General features: G+C 24.0%; 1 protein-coding gene across 1 annotated transcript in view; it reads left to right on the top strand.

The window, feature by feature from the left end:
- Positions 1-366: 366 nt before the first annotated feature.
- The window catches only part of LOC112689904, a 30,589-nt gene continuing 15,549 nt past the window's right edge, over positions 367-15,406 (top strand). Inside the window, exon 1 of the mRNA XM_025563780.1 lies at positions 367-539. The gene's annotated coding sequence lies outside the window, so the exon portion shown is untranslated. The remainder of the gene's footprint in view (positions 540-15,406) is intronic.

Below are 15,406 nucleotides of genomic sequence, written 5' to 3'. Positions count from 1 at the left end.
TGATAAAATGTAAGAAATTACTTCGAGCTGTCTAAGCTCAACTATTTTGACTCATCACGACAAATATTGCATCGAGTGTGTAGGGATTTCCTAGGGACGAAAAAACCAAAAATTCGAGTTGTCGAGTTTTTCGAGTTATCGAGACTCGACTGAATTAATAAAAAACAACAGATAACGCGCGATCGGGCTCCACCACAAGACGTTATCACACGGCCTGCCGAAATTACGACAAACGTACGGCGTGTGGTGCACCGTACCTGTTGCACGTGTGTCGGACACGAGCGCGCACACACTCACGCACACGAACACACACACATACACACACACACGTGCCCACACGCGACCACGTCGCCGGTGCCGAGTCCGATTCGCCGCAGTCCGTTACAATATCACGTCTGGACAATAGCTCCTCGGCCGGTCCCACGCGTACGATCTCCGAACGTTGCCCGCCGTCGCGGTCGTTTTCCTTTACACGCGCAAACGCGCGCGCGCGCGCGCACACGCACACAAACGCATCCGAACACGCGAGACTTGACTGAGTAAGTGTGTCCGCCGAGCTGATCGGATTTTTTTGTTGTTCTATAGTAAACATTTTTTTTTTTTTTTTTTCAAACCATCTCATTGTTGGGTGGACGTTTTTGAAAATTTACATCTTACCGGGGTGCGATAAAAATAAAAAAAAAAACACCTACCTACCCCGAAAAAATTTTGTTCTCACTTTTTCTTCGTTAACTTCATAACTCTCAATGTATATTTTAAGCTAAGTATTTTGTTTTCGAGTATATTTCGATCACGTGAAAATACTGAAAACTGTAGCTCGCCAACTGGTCGAAATGTTCGAAATCAATAATGATTATATACTGCTCGCCCGTGCGCTGCATATATTGATAATCACTGGGATTTGCAAAGCTTCGAATTGAAATTGTCTATCAGTTCTTACGCGATATCTATTTTAATTATTATATTGGTAGCACCTCAAGTGACTTACTTACAACGCCAGGGCTAGAGACTCAAGATTTTAAGTCCTTAGAGCTCAAATGCTCAAGAACAATTTTTCAAAAAAAAGCAAAAATATATTAGCACTAAAAGTGCCTATTTTCATAAAAAAAAACGAGTTTAACATTATTTAAAATATTTATTCACTTATTTGTAATAACAATGCTTCTTATATATATATATATAAACAATATATTTATTTTTTTTATATATCTCTTGTTAATATACCTGAATAAATAAAATTTAAATTAACCGTATTGAGAAGGTTCATCAAGAATATAAAGAATTTTTGTATATATTTTAATAATTACGAATATTTTTAATTGTGTGTTTTACTTTGATTTATTCTTTGATATTGTAAAAAACAAAACCTTAATAAATAAAAATGTTCTTAGTATTCTAACATTCATTGTACAATACAGTATTATTCGCCTATGTAAAATAAATAATTGTTAATTGTTAAATTCAAAGTATTTTTCAATTAGTTTTCATCACCGTTTATTGTTTTTGTTATATGTGATAAAAAAGCAATAAGATGTTTTTAAAGAAAATAAATAAGACATAATTTAAATTAAACTAAAATTACTTTTCTATCACTAATCTTATAGCCAAACACTCTTATAATGTTTCAATAGAATATTCCATACATTTAATTACTATGTATTTTAATATGATTTTTTTATTTTATTATTATTGTAATTATTCTATTAAAATAGACTTGTATGTACTTACAATATATAATAACAATGATAATAACACTTTTTTTAATTAAAATGTATATATTGATTATATGTTGTATGTGTAACTGACAAGGAAATATAACTTGGCAGATATACATATATCATCATATTATTTTTTAAAAACTATATAGCCTGTAGTTAGCCTGTAGGTACATTTAATATAATTGTATATAACAATAAGTATGTCATCTCGTCAAAATAAGACAGAATATTTTTATTTCACAACTTAACAACTTGTCTCTCAGCTAAATTCGAGTTATATTAGTTCATTTGAATCAAATTATTTATACAAACAATTTTTTTACATATTTCCTTAATCGAACATTATGCTGATTTAGCATAAAATGTCCATATATTATTTATGAATATAAAATAACTAAGTAATAATTTTTAAAACTTGTTTGAAAATACATTAAAAAATATTTCTACAATTTTAAAATAAAATATAATTTTTTAAACTAAATTATTATACACACATGGTTATTTCCAAAATAATATACTAAGATATCATTTTGATAAATATTTATTCATTTTAAGCGTATATAATTTAAATAATGTTGCTCATTATATCATTTTGTACGTTATGGTTAACTCTTTTAATATATTTTAGCTATACAATTTTTTGACTAGTAATTTATATTGTTAAAATATTAAATAAGTAATATATTTTAAAATACACTTTTATCAACGGGTCCTATATTCTTATACTTGTATATTATTTTTGATAAATTACGATGGACGACTTTCATATAATCGTCAATAAATTATATAATAAGATTATTTTAACAATTTCATGCATGAATTTGAATGAACATGTTTATCTGAAATAATGTTTCTCAATACATAATACGTAAATAATCTTTAGATGATAATCTACTTATTATTACATATCTGTATATAGACTGACGATCACGAAGTATTTCAATGGTATAATTAATTATTTCAATGGTACATAATCAATTAAAATACACGAATATTTCTATTGTCATACGGTACATTATTTAAAATGAGTCTAAGTTACTGGCACAAATCACTTTAATTAAAACCAATGATCGTTAAATTTCTTTCGGAAAAATAGATACATGATAGTTTTAAATACTCACCTGGACAAGTTTATAAACATGCATTTTTTATTAAAAATTATCTATTCTATAGATACTGACTATATAATATATAATAACCATTGTACATAGTTATCGATTCACATTTTGAGCTAATTCTTGGCTAAGAAAAAAAAATGTACAGTATAATTTTGTTTTTTTTTTTTTTATATTGCATGTTATGCCTATCTCAAAACTCTTGTACTTTAGTATCTATATTTTTCTGTATTTACTTACCACTTCTCATTTTTCTTGAACATTGTTTTCTGAAATTAAATATTAGTTCATAATCTCATACAATTTAAATTAACATGAAATATTTTCAAATTTTGTTAGTTCTTCCTGATGATCCATGAGAAATAATTATTTGAATTATTTTTAAGGTAATGAATATTACTAATTAACGTGTTAAATAAAAAAATTCGACCTCGATCTTGTTGATGAACTAAATGACCATAACATGTACGTTATCAGTGGCTTAAATCATCCATGTTTCTGCGTTTTTCCTTGACGCTCGTCACATCTATAAACATATAAGTAAACGTATATTATGTTATTTAGTTGAAAATCCGTACCTTGAATGCTGAAATCTCAAAAGCATTGTGATGGCAGCAACTGTATAATAATATAATGTATTTGATATCCAAGTTTACGCAATGATAATAATGTAAAAAAACAAGTTGTCATCACAATATCTATTAATTTCGTAAATCATATAAAACAAAATTTATTTTAACTTTTTAAGGTAAAAACAATAAATAATATAAAATTTTGATTTTTACTCACTTTACAAGATTATTTATATCTTACTAATCCGTCAGTTTTCGCCGCATTATACATTATTACGTATGAATTCAACAGATTTAACATTATCCTCATATTATGAGAATAATATGAGTCTCTTATTATTATCAAACTATCGAGAACAAGTCAAGTGTCCATTTTAATCTCTCTTCACATGTACTACCATTGTTATTTGTTTGCAATCATCTGTTCATTTCGTCTTATTGTTTTTTTTTTTTTTTTCTATTATCGAAGACCCATTTTCAAAAGTATTCAAATACAATGGGTTATATTTTAAAAGTGTGCATAACACTCAAAAAAATTAATCATGGTACTATTTAGATAAGTCACGATACAAACCATCTTGTACTCAATTTATATTTTGTGCGATACACGAATTCATATTTGTAAAGAAGCTAACTTTTCTCGTGACTCGTTCACTGTTTCACGTCCCAGATTAGTTATTATTTAATAATAATTGCACTCGTATTTGTCTCTCAACTTGAGATAAACATCTCAAGTGGAATCTAAATCCGTATAAATAAGCATCTTATTTTGTTTTCTTCAAGAAATAGACAAAATACAGGCACAACCAGGTACTTCTATAGAGAATGAGGTTGCTTGTTTGCGGAAATATTCTCTTAAACCGATTATTACGTAAACGTATAGTACAACATTTTTCTTTCCAAATATTATAAAGTATTATATATATACATATTATATTCAACTCTAATAAAGAGTGTACTTTAATTATTTCACACTGCATACAAAAAATGAACATTATTTAACGTAATAAATAGAAAATATATCTTGTTTATATTTTCTTTTACACAAAATAAATTATGTATTATTCAATAATAAATTTAATTAAAAGTTATTTTCTACTAATAGTACAAGAATATTCCCTTTTAGTATATTAAGTTACTGTTTACTTATTATATTGATAAGTAACCTTCACTCAATAACTCTTATTGAAATAATTGTTTTGGGTAACTAACCCCTTGAAACATTCTTCATAAATTAACTAAACGTATATTTTAAATGGATATAACATAATTAAATTCTATACTAAAATATATTATCATAATAATAATCAAATAACAATAATTTTAAAACTGTATAAATATATCATAAATAAAAAATTTAATTTTAAAATCACAATAACTTTATTTCATAAATCATTTCGAATGTTTCAATTATTTTTAAAAACCAATAATACCATTCATTAAAAAAAAATTTTAAATAATAATAATTTGTTAGTCTAAATAATAAAATGTATGTATGTCTTAAATATTGTGTACATTAATATTATATAATTTTTAAAGTATAGCAATTGAAAAGTTTTTTTACTGTCCACGTTTTTGATCAATAAAACATGAATTATTTTTTAGTGCCTTTTACTAAAATTAATGATGTACTGTATGAAAGTTAGTCATATGTATTTTGTATCTATAACTTATAACAATGACAACTTTGTATCTCTTTTAAATTAATTTGTTAATAGTTTACAATACTTTGATTTAATTAATTTGTATATTTACCATATATCTTACCTTTGTTGTATCTTGTAAATCTTATTTATTTTTCATTGAAGTTTTTGCTTTGCAATTGAACTTTAATAATAAGTATATAAACTAGGGACTAAAAATAGTATATGTTTATATTCAATTACATAACTTATTTTCAAATTAAATGTAATAAAAAATACACATGAACTGGAATTTACAATTTCACAATTTATACATTTTAATTATAAACGACTTGAGATTGAAATATTCGAAACATTTCCAACTAAAGAGCACATTTTTACATTTTAGCTAACAAATTTAAAAAAAGTTATAATTAGGATTGTACTCTCTCTGATATACTTGCGGATTTTGAATATAACTTATAGACAAAATATTTAATTATTATTTCCATATTATCTACATCGATAACACACAGTTTTTATTATACTATTTATTTAGCAACATCTTTATTATATTTTACATATTACAAAAATACGAAATTCTATAAAAGACTTATTAATGTATTAGTACATTCAATAAAATAAAACAATATAGCTTATATGTGTATTTTTCAAATAATAAGGAAGTTATATTACACACCAAATACCTATGTCGACATCGTAATTAATAACATATTACAGAAGTACCTAAAAACTTATTCGGACTAACTATTTTTATTTATCTGTGGCATGTAATATAATTTCAACAATAAATTTATTTATTGAATTTGGTCCTCTTCCAAATATTGAGAAAATTAATAATGGTTGATCCATTGTAGTATAATTTGAACAAAGATGAATTTTCACGGTTACAATACTCAGTCAACTTTGCATGCTGTCCATTGTCTACTTTTTCACAAACTTGTATATTTAAATCATTATTATCTTGTTAAAATGAAGTAATGAAATTTATTAAGGTATTTACTCTTGAGCGAATAAAGGGGGATACAAAAAAAAAACTGTTAATGATTTTTTTTGATTTTTTGTTAACATTAAACATTTTTTTATAATACTGACTTTTTAGTTAAAAATTTGGGCAAAAATTTTATTTTAAAATTAAATTTTTTTCACTTAATTGATTTTTACCTTGGATTTAAAAAAGCTGAATTTAGATTAAAAGTAATGTGTTAAATAATAATAATTGTAATATATTGTAATATCTTGTAATATATTATTATAACTAATAAATATTATTAATATTATTAATAATTATAAATAGTAGTTATTCATCTATATTTGTTACATATTATGTTTTTCAACTTCTTACAATGTAATTATTTTATTTTTAAAACACATTATAACAACAGAAATTGATCCATATAATACTGCAACACTAAGATCTAGAGAGTATAATCACTCTGCAAATTGAAAAGTTGAGAATCTCTTAAAGACACGTGTAGATCAATCAAATAAGAAATTTAATCCGACTCACTTGCCTCAACTTTAATTATCTTTACTGCTTATAATTTTAAGTTAATGATCATCAATAATTTACGCTTTCATTGCCATAAAAAACACCACCATAGTCCTCGCAAAAAATCTTTATTTATACCTGAAACGATTTTAGACTTTATTCCATTGATATTTTTTCCTTCATATATTTACTATACGTAATTTTTAATCAAAATATTATTTATTAATAAATAAAAATAATAATAATGTGTAAATTTGAAGCTAAATTATTATTGTTTCATTTTTATATGGACACAAGTATAGAAAAAATGTTTAATGTTATGAATAAAAATGTAACACAAGATATTTTGATAGTTTAGTATCTTTATTTTTAAAATAAGTTTAATAAAATTGAATTGAAATCTCGATTTATATACCATTTATTGAATTTTTTCGCAAACTCGTAGTTAAGCCGATAAAATTACGCAAATTTGACTTACATAAGTTAAAAGCTTGATTATATTCGTTATAATTCCTCTATTAAAAAAATGGAAAACAATGGGCTAATTAAAATTACAATAAAATAAATAGTATAACCCAGCGATTCTTATCGTTGGTCCGCGGTCCCCTGGGGGTCCGCGATACTCATGTCATGGGTCCGAATCAACCTTAATACATAACACACGTCAATTCGTGACATGAATGCATTATTAAATATTGTTAAATTATTATTTATTATTTATTTTTTTCGTATATATTATATCTTATTAAATAAAAGATAAGTTTTATTTTTATAACACTGATATAGAGATAGAATAGAAAATTGATAAGAGGGTCCGCGATTTATAAAAATCTTTCACCGAGGGTCCGTGGTTTAGAAAATATCAATTGACAATAATCTAAATCTTAACTCAAGCAAAAATGTTTTGGTTTTATTTTATTTCAAGTTCAAAGATCAATAATAAATTAAAAATTTATATTGAAAGTATACATACTCTCCACTATTTTACTGTATATCCATACAAACTGCATTAAATTCAAATTTATATTATAGTATACATACATTTAAATACATTATATATATACTTGGTTTTTTAGTTATTTGATTCTATAAGGTTTTATCAATACATATATTCCCATAATATACTGAAATTAGAAATGTAAGATCAACGTCTCATGGTAAACTCGATTGAATATTTCTTTTATTTCAACTATGTTTAATTAATATACAAATATTACAAAATCAAGTACAATATTAAAAAGATATACAAAATTTGATGAATTAATTTTGACATAATTTTTAAAGTACATTTTTGTGATCAAAATACCTTAACTCAAATATGTAAAGTTATACTATAGACTATTCTAAAATGTAGAATAAATATAATCAACTAAAATAAATTACAATTTTTATGTTTTTATAATGATAATACAAACTGTGTTATTTTTTTCTTTTAGATGTATCGGCAAAAGAATAAAAAATTAGCCCATTTCTTCGTGACTTAGAATTTAACTGAACTTTAAATATTTTAGGATTAAAATTTTTATTGATGAATATTATATTGTTTAAATATTTTTTATTATTAATATTTGAAATAATTAAAAACATTTCGTATTTAAATCCGTTAAAATTAATTTTAAAGCATCTCAATTTTATTTCTATTTGATCACATATTGCCAAAATATTTGAATTTCTAGTCTTAAAAGATATACATTTATCTATCAATAGTATCATTATAGGTGAGATGTATGGATTTCATCTTGGTCGTTCAACTACCACTAACAGCTTAATATTTCATCATTTCGTTTTCAACACTTTCCAACATCATTCGCGAATAGACGTTATCTACATAAATTTTTATAAAGCCTTCAATTCTATGAATCATGCTGTCTTAATTAAATTAGTAATTTTTAAATATTCTTAAATTAAATTCAGACCAACCCAATTATGTTTTTAACCAATAAAGAATAATTATTAATAATACGAGTACAAAGGGTCTACTACATTTTTATAAATATAAAATGTTCATAAATATTTTATTTCTTTCGTAAAATATCTATTTAAAGTTTTTCTCCTAGTAGAAATAATTAATCAATAATGAAATCTATTAAATTTATAATTTTTAAATTACTTTTTATATTATACAATTAAAAAGTGGTACGACCAACTTGAAACCTAAATTATTATAAATAGTAATTTTTCAACTGTTATTTATTATGTTTTTATAATAATATTAACGATACAGGTGTATTTATAGTAATCTACAAGATACTTTAATTTACTTCAAAATCTAATATTCAACATAAACTATTATAAAGGACTGCATAATCTATTAAAGCCGTTAGAGAAATATCTTGTTTTGATCAAAGATATGTGTATGTTTATTTATTGTAAATTTATATTTTCATACGAATTAAAAATGTAAAGGTCTTATAATAAGGTTAACTAACCCTTGTTTGAATAAATAACTAACAAGGAAACGGAACAAAATATAATTCATAAGATAATTGTATTGAATATTGTATCAATCGTATCAAATATTAAAATACCAAATGTTGACTAAGAATAAATTTGTTTAAAATGTTTTAGTAGGTATCCGAATATTTTATAAGCTCTACCTACTTACTAAGTGTCCGATTTTTTTCACTCAATATATTATACTATTAAATATTATTTATTATGGTGGACATTAATTTTAAACAACTAACTTCTTCTTGATTTATATATTAAGAGGATAGATCAATATTTTATTAGTTGTGCTGTAATTCATAGTTGCAATTAAAGTTATCAGTTAAAATTATCAGAGCTTGCTTATAACTTTTATAACATTTGTATGATACAAAGAAAAAATATATTATTAAATTTGATTTTTTTAATTAACTAAAGGGAAACTAAAGCAAGTTCTATGTTGACTGATTTCCTCGACTGAGCCTCACTTCTAAATATACATCGATATATTCACTGCATAACTTTCGAAATATTCCAAATTACAATTTCTTCAAGCGTATAAATTAAAACATAACTCGAATGTAAAATATAATTTGAAAGCTATTATACGAATATGTGTGTTGATATTCATTATTATTACATACATAATATGGCTTACGAAATAATATATAACACATGGTGTATTATATGCTATCCTCGTTGAATTGTTGAATACAATGTGTCATTTATTCAAGAACAAGTATTAGGCTTGGCTGCCGAAATTTCATACTTGTTTTTTAGGTGGGAGGGAACTATTTATGCACAACAGTATGCACATCCAATGCCATAATATTATCAACAATTATCATCACTATTGGAATTTAAATAATAAACGCATATGTATCATCCATGGTAGCCTTGGTAACTCTAATAATAAAACATAAAATTATTTATTTTATTTTTAAACATAATAATTGAATGCTTTAAATAGATTAAATCTTTTTTTTATGTTCCCATAAGCTAACCAATTTATACACATTTAACGTGTATTTAAATAAGATCGCCAAAGTTTTATTTTTTTATTTGTTTTCATAAATTTAAAATAATAATAATTTCAACATTGTATTATGTATGATAGAGAGTAGTATATTGTTATATATTTTTTCAAATATACCTAACTAATGATTTTTTTTTTTTTTATTTGTAGTTATACATTTTATTTTTCAACGTTACTTTGATTAGAATGCTACCTTTATAAATATATTTGAAAGTAATTATTTTTTAAAGTAGACATATTTTTTTTTATACATTTTAATCATATTTATAGATTTTTGTGGTATAAAGAGAATAAAAAAAATTTAATATCTCTAGACGTTACGTATAACTAGAAAAATTACGAAAACTAACATCAATAAACTGAATTATCATCACTAAATTTTTAACGTAAGATGCTTTTATAAAAATATAAATAAAATAAATATATAAATATATTATGCAATATAAATAAATACGTTTACGAAATACTATATTTACTAATTATCTAAAAACTTATTAAGAATGTGTACATAATACATTATATTTTTAGTAAATATGAAAATGTTAGTTACTAAATAAATTAACATTTGAACCCATTCATAGGATGAGTTAAAATAAATGATACATATTTTATTTTATTCAATATTTATAATTCGATATACGAGTACATTACATACATGATAAACCCTTGGAGCATAAAAAAAAAAAGATTAAAATGAAAGTAAGCTGCCTCCGTTTATTTATATAAATATAAAAGCGTATTATTGTTCTCTAAATTGGTAAGCTAGATTTTATCGGTGTGAAACTTTGACCGATTTACCGACCAGATGTAAACAAATGACCCTTCGAATTCATTAACCACTGCATCAATCATTACTCATATACATATATGTACAGTATTTTCTAACATATGCCTCAGGATAGTTACGGTTTGCGAATTTGTATAAAACATTAATAATAATGCCACTGTTATCGAACGGTAAACACTGAAAGTCACGTATAAGTACCTATAAGTCTTTGAATGATTTATTATGAGTTTAAATATCAGAAAATGTCTTTAGATGTATATATTGTGAAAATAAATAATAAATTCGAATAAAGTATAACTGGCGTTTAAAATTATATCAATATCTAAGATTATCAAAAAATAACTTTTACATATTAATGAAAACACTAATGTCCCATAAAATCTTTATAAGTTGTATTCATCAAATATGCCATATATTTTATAAAAAATGCATATTTGGTATTTTATACATATAGTTATTCAAAACTAATCGAGGTTTTACAAATGTGTTTTTTTTTTAATCTTCGATAATTCAAGTATTTGAAGAAAAAAAATGTATGAATTACAAATTGATAATATAACATTTTAACATATTTAAAACTATATTTTTGTAAAATGTATTTTTCGGACCTTCTTGTGTAAGTGGTATAATACACTGAATGTGTAAATACTAATGAATAACTGTTATTATATTCCATACTATACTTATATATCATGTGTTATTAATTGTTGTCATTAAATAATAGCAAAATCATAAATTAACTCATTTACACAACCATAATTTTCGTAGTCATATTAATAACAATCCAGATTTTAAATTACTATTTAATTCAATTATACGCATGAATTACAAAACATTAACATGTACTAAGATAATTAGATTTTTATTTATAATTTGTATTTGCCTGGTTTATTATACTTTGAAAAAAAACAGTGACGTCTGTGAATATTCTGGGGAAAATGATAGATAGTACATTATATTTTAATAAAATTTACAAATATATTATTATCTATATTAAGATAACTCATTTGAAAATTTTAATATGAGCAAATTCTTGTGAAAAAATTACCAAGTGTGTGAAGTTATTTGTGTTTATGTAAAAAGACATCAATTGTTTTATTTGTATTACATTTTAAATTAGGTAGTAATCAAATAATTTTAGATTATGTCAAATAAATCAACTACTCGTATATAGGAATTTTTATAAATATTTAATAGATTAAGTCATTAATTAATAAACACAATAACAGAAATAAGGTTTTGTTAAGTAAAATCATCAGTTTTGTTAAATTATATAATATATACACGGTATATTAATACTTGAAACGATAATTATTTATACCCACTACATAGAGTTTTATAATTAATTCCACAAAACCCTTACCTTATAAAATATATAATATATATTTCTTTATCTGGCACGATATTTATCCTTGAAGTGAAAGTGTCCACTTGCGTTAACTAATCTATTGTTTAACTCTCCTCTTGATCATAGTATTTATGTATTGTGCTACTCATGTCAACGATCCATGTTCTACAAATTATTGTTTTCTTTACTTTATGATGACTCACTTCACTACTGCTAACTTACACCACCATTATAAGTATTATGTAATACCACTAATATTTATAATATTCATAATTATTCTTTTTTTTATGACGATTATAATAAGTGAAATTTGTTCAAATAATTTTTTTGGAAAACTGAACTTTAAAATTATCAAATACCGCAGAAGGTTTTAAAAATAATAATATTCAGTTTAACATATATACCTATGTGCCTATATATGATTTTTTTATATTCTGTAATATATTTTATTCTAATTAAATTTCAACGATTACATAAAAAAAGAGTTTTTAATATATATGTACAAAACACACGAGTTTTAAAAAATACCTATAATAATTTACTTTTTGTCGGAACGCATTATACTAGAGTAAAAATAAACTCTCGCTTTGAAAATGTATTATTATAGTATAGGTGCAACATAACTTTGCTCAGGAATAAACGTAAGAATTCCAATGTTTTTTTTTAATTATACAAATGAATTACTACGAATATTTATATTAAAATATAAAACTATAAATTTTACAACTATTAACTAATTTTTGTTTATTTTATCGGATGATTAACTATTGTAAATCATAAAAATATTGTTTTTATAATATTTTATTAGTATGCTTAACATTTGCACTCAAAAATCAATTTTTAAAATATATTATACCATAAAATTAATCAAATATAACCAGTCTTAGGGTATTGATTTCGATCTTATAATATTATCCTTTAGTATGATTAACAGTTGATAGCATTATTTGGGGCCAGGCAAAATCATTGGCCTACACAACAAATGTCTTCTTAATAACAAAGTAGTTTAAAGCTTCTATTTTGATGAGATAAATCAACGAAATATAATGAATACAACGTATTTATACATACGATATCTTACAAACTCAACAATCCAAAATTGAATGAAAGCTTTGACTTGACTGATTAACAACTTCATAGACATTAGGTGGAAATACAGTGTTCGCGGGTATCTCTTCAGTCTCTTCATAACAATAATTGTGATCGTTCCCCGTGACCGATTCAGATGCCATGTTTAAGTATTTTTATTCCTCTCATGAACAAGTTACAGCTAGGACAAGGTTAATAAATTACTAGCCCACCTCCCTCGTTACGTAATTCGTCAAATATTTCTTCACTAATTATCTATATCCTTCCAGCTCTAGTCGTAATTATTCCATCCGAAAACTATCATACTCATGACAATGATTCCGAACTGTTTACCCCACTTTCTTCTTAGTTAAGTATTTTTTGTAGTACCGGGTACTACTATGTATAATAGTCTTTCTTGTAGCTGAAATCGTCAGAACTAAACACAGGCAAGGTACAGATATTTTGACAACATAATTTAATAGCTTGTTTGTATGACGACGCCTGTACGCGGCTATATCATACACACATATAATACGCGACTAGAAAAAGTGTTAAAAAACAAGAAGTATTTAAACTACGATACATTGAAAACGTTCGTTGTTCATTGAAGTAATTTTTAATTATAAATCTTCGTACGCTTATCAATCTTATCTTTCATTAATAAATAATTAAGGTCGGTACGTTTGTAATTGCAAACTGCGTGTAAAATTAATAAATAAGAATATATTTTATACCACTTTCAAGGAAGCTAAACAAATAAAACTATTTTATTACAACTCCAGTAAAACATTAATTAAATACATTTAAAACATGTTAATAAAGATAATCAAACAATTAAATATTCATCGTCATTTTCTAAATATCATATAACATCACTAGTTCGTGCAAGATAAAAAATTAGTCTTACTATCACTACATTCTTACAAACTAGTTTAAATATTATACTATTATTATTTATTAATAACGTTAACTTTTACTTGATGATTGTCTTACCTTCTAAATTTTAAACCCTATAGTTAAATTAACATTATAAATAGAGCCCGGATTTATATGCATTTAAAAAGTGTCAAATATGATGCAAATGTGCAAATAAAAAGTGGCTAAATATGCAGTTATATGCATTATGTTACACTTAATAAAATGTGTTGCTTTTTTTATAACAAATTAAATTCTAAATATATTATCAAAAACAAAAAAAAAATGATAATATCCAATACTTTATATTTCTAATCATTTAAATCAATCTAAAACTTTTAGGAAACTTAAAAATGTAAAAATGAGAATACAAAAAAAATAAATTAAAATAGAAATAAATATTTTAGATTAGTTACCTACTCTCAAAAAATTAATAGAAAACTTAAAATAAAAATACAAACATTTAAAACGAATATTTTTGAAATTTAATCCTTAACATGTCTATTCGTGCTCTATTTGAGGCGATTACAAAATTTACTGTAAATTAGAATAGTTAATTTATTAAAAACCCATTGAATATGCATGTTATATGCACTTATGAACAATTATGCAATAACCCTTGAAATATGCAAAATATGCAATATAAAATTTGGTGTTTAAATTTGGTGTGATATAAATCATGGACATTTTAAACCTCCATAAACATGCATATAATTATACAAACATGCAAATGCATAGAAATCCGGGCTCTAAGTTATAATTTATAACTATAGTAAATAAAAACATATACTACCAACCCGTACGCAATAAAATAAGCGAGACAATTGATCATTTAAAAAACGTGTTCTTGAACTGAAATTATTATTAATGTAAAAAAATATTGTTTTTACTAAAAAAACTAACTATACTTTTTTTTTATTTAATAATATTGTATTCTGAATTTTGAAATTATCTATGATAAATTAGTAAGATTCATTTAAAAATCAACATAAAACCTAAATTATTGATTGCAAATTATTTCTATACCTTTTGCGTTTATTACATTTTAATTCATATAAATATATCTCAAAAAATATACATTTGTTTTTTGGGTAAATATTATAAATATATATTATTTTTTGTCGATTTAATTTTTAAATACTTTGTCTTATTTCAAAAAAAAATTTAACTGCTGTTTGGAACTATACAATTATAGCTTTAATATATATATTTGCTTCATAACTTTTGTGTCTTATATTTTTCTCAGTGACATAGACAAATATAGTCATGATTTGTAAGTTTT

The sequence above is a fragment of the Sipha flava genome, unplaced genomic scaffold (genome assembly GCF_003268045.1).
Source record: "Sipha flava isolate LNK unplaced genomic scaffold, YSA_version1 47_pilon_pilon, whole genome shotgun sequence".
NCBI classification, from domain to species: Eukaryota; Metazoa; Arthropoda; class Insecta; order Hemiptera; family Aphididae; genus Sipha; species Sipha flava.
This window is presented reverse-complemented; position numbering and strand designations above follow the sequence as displayed.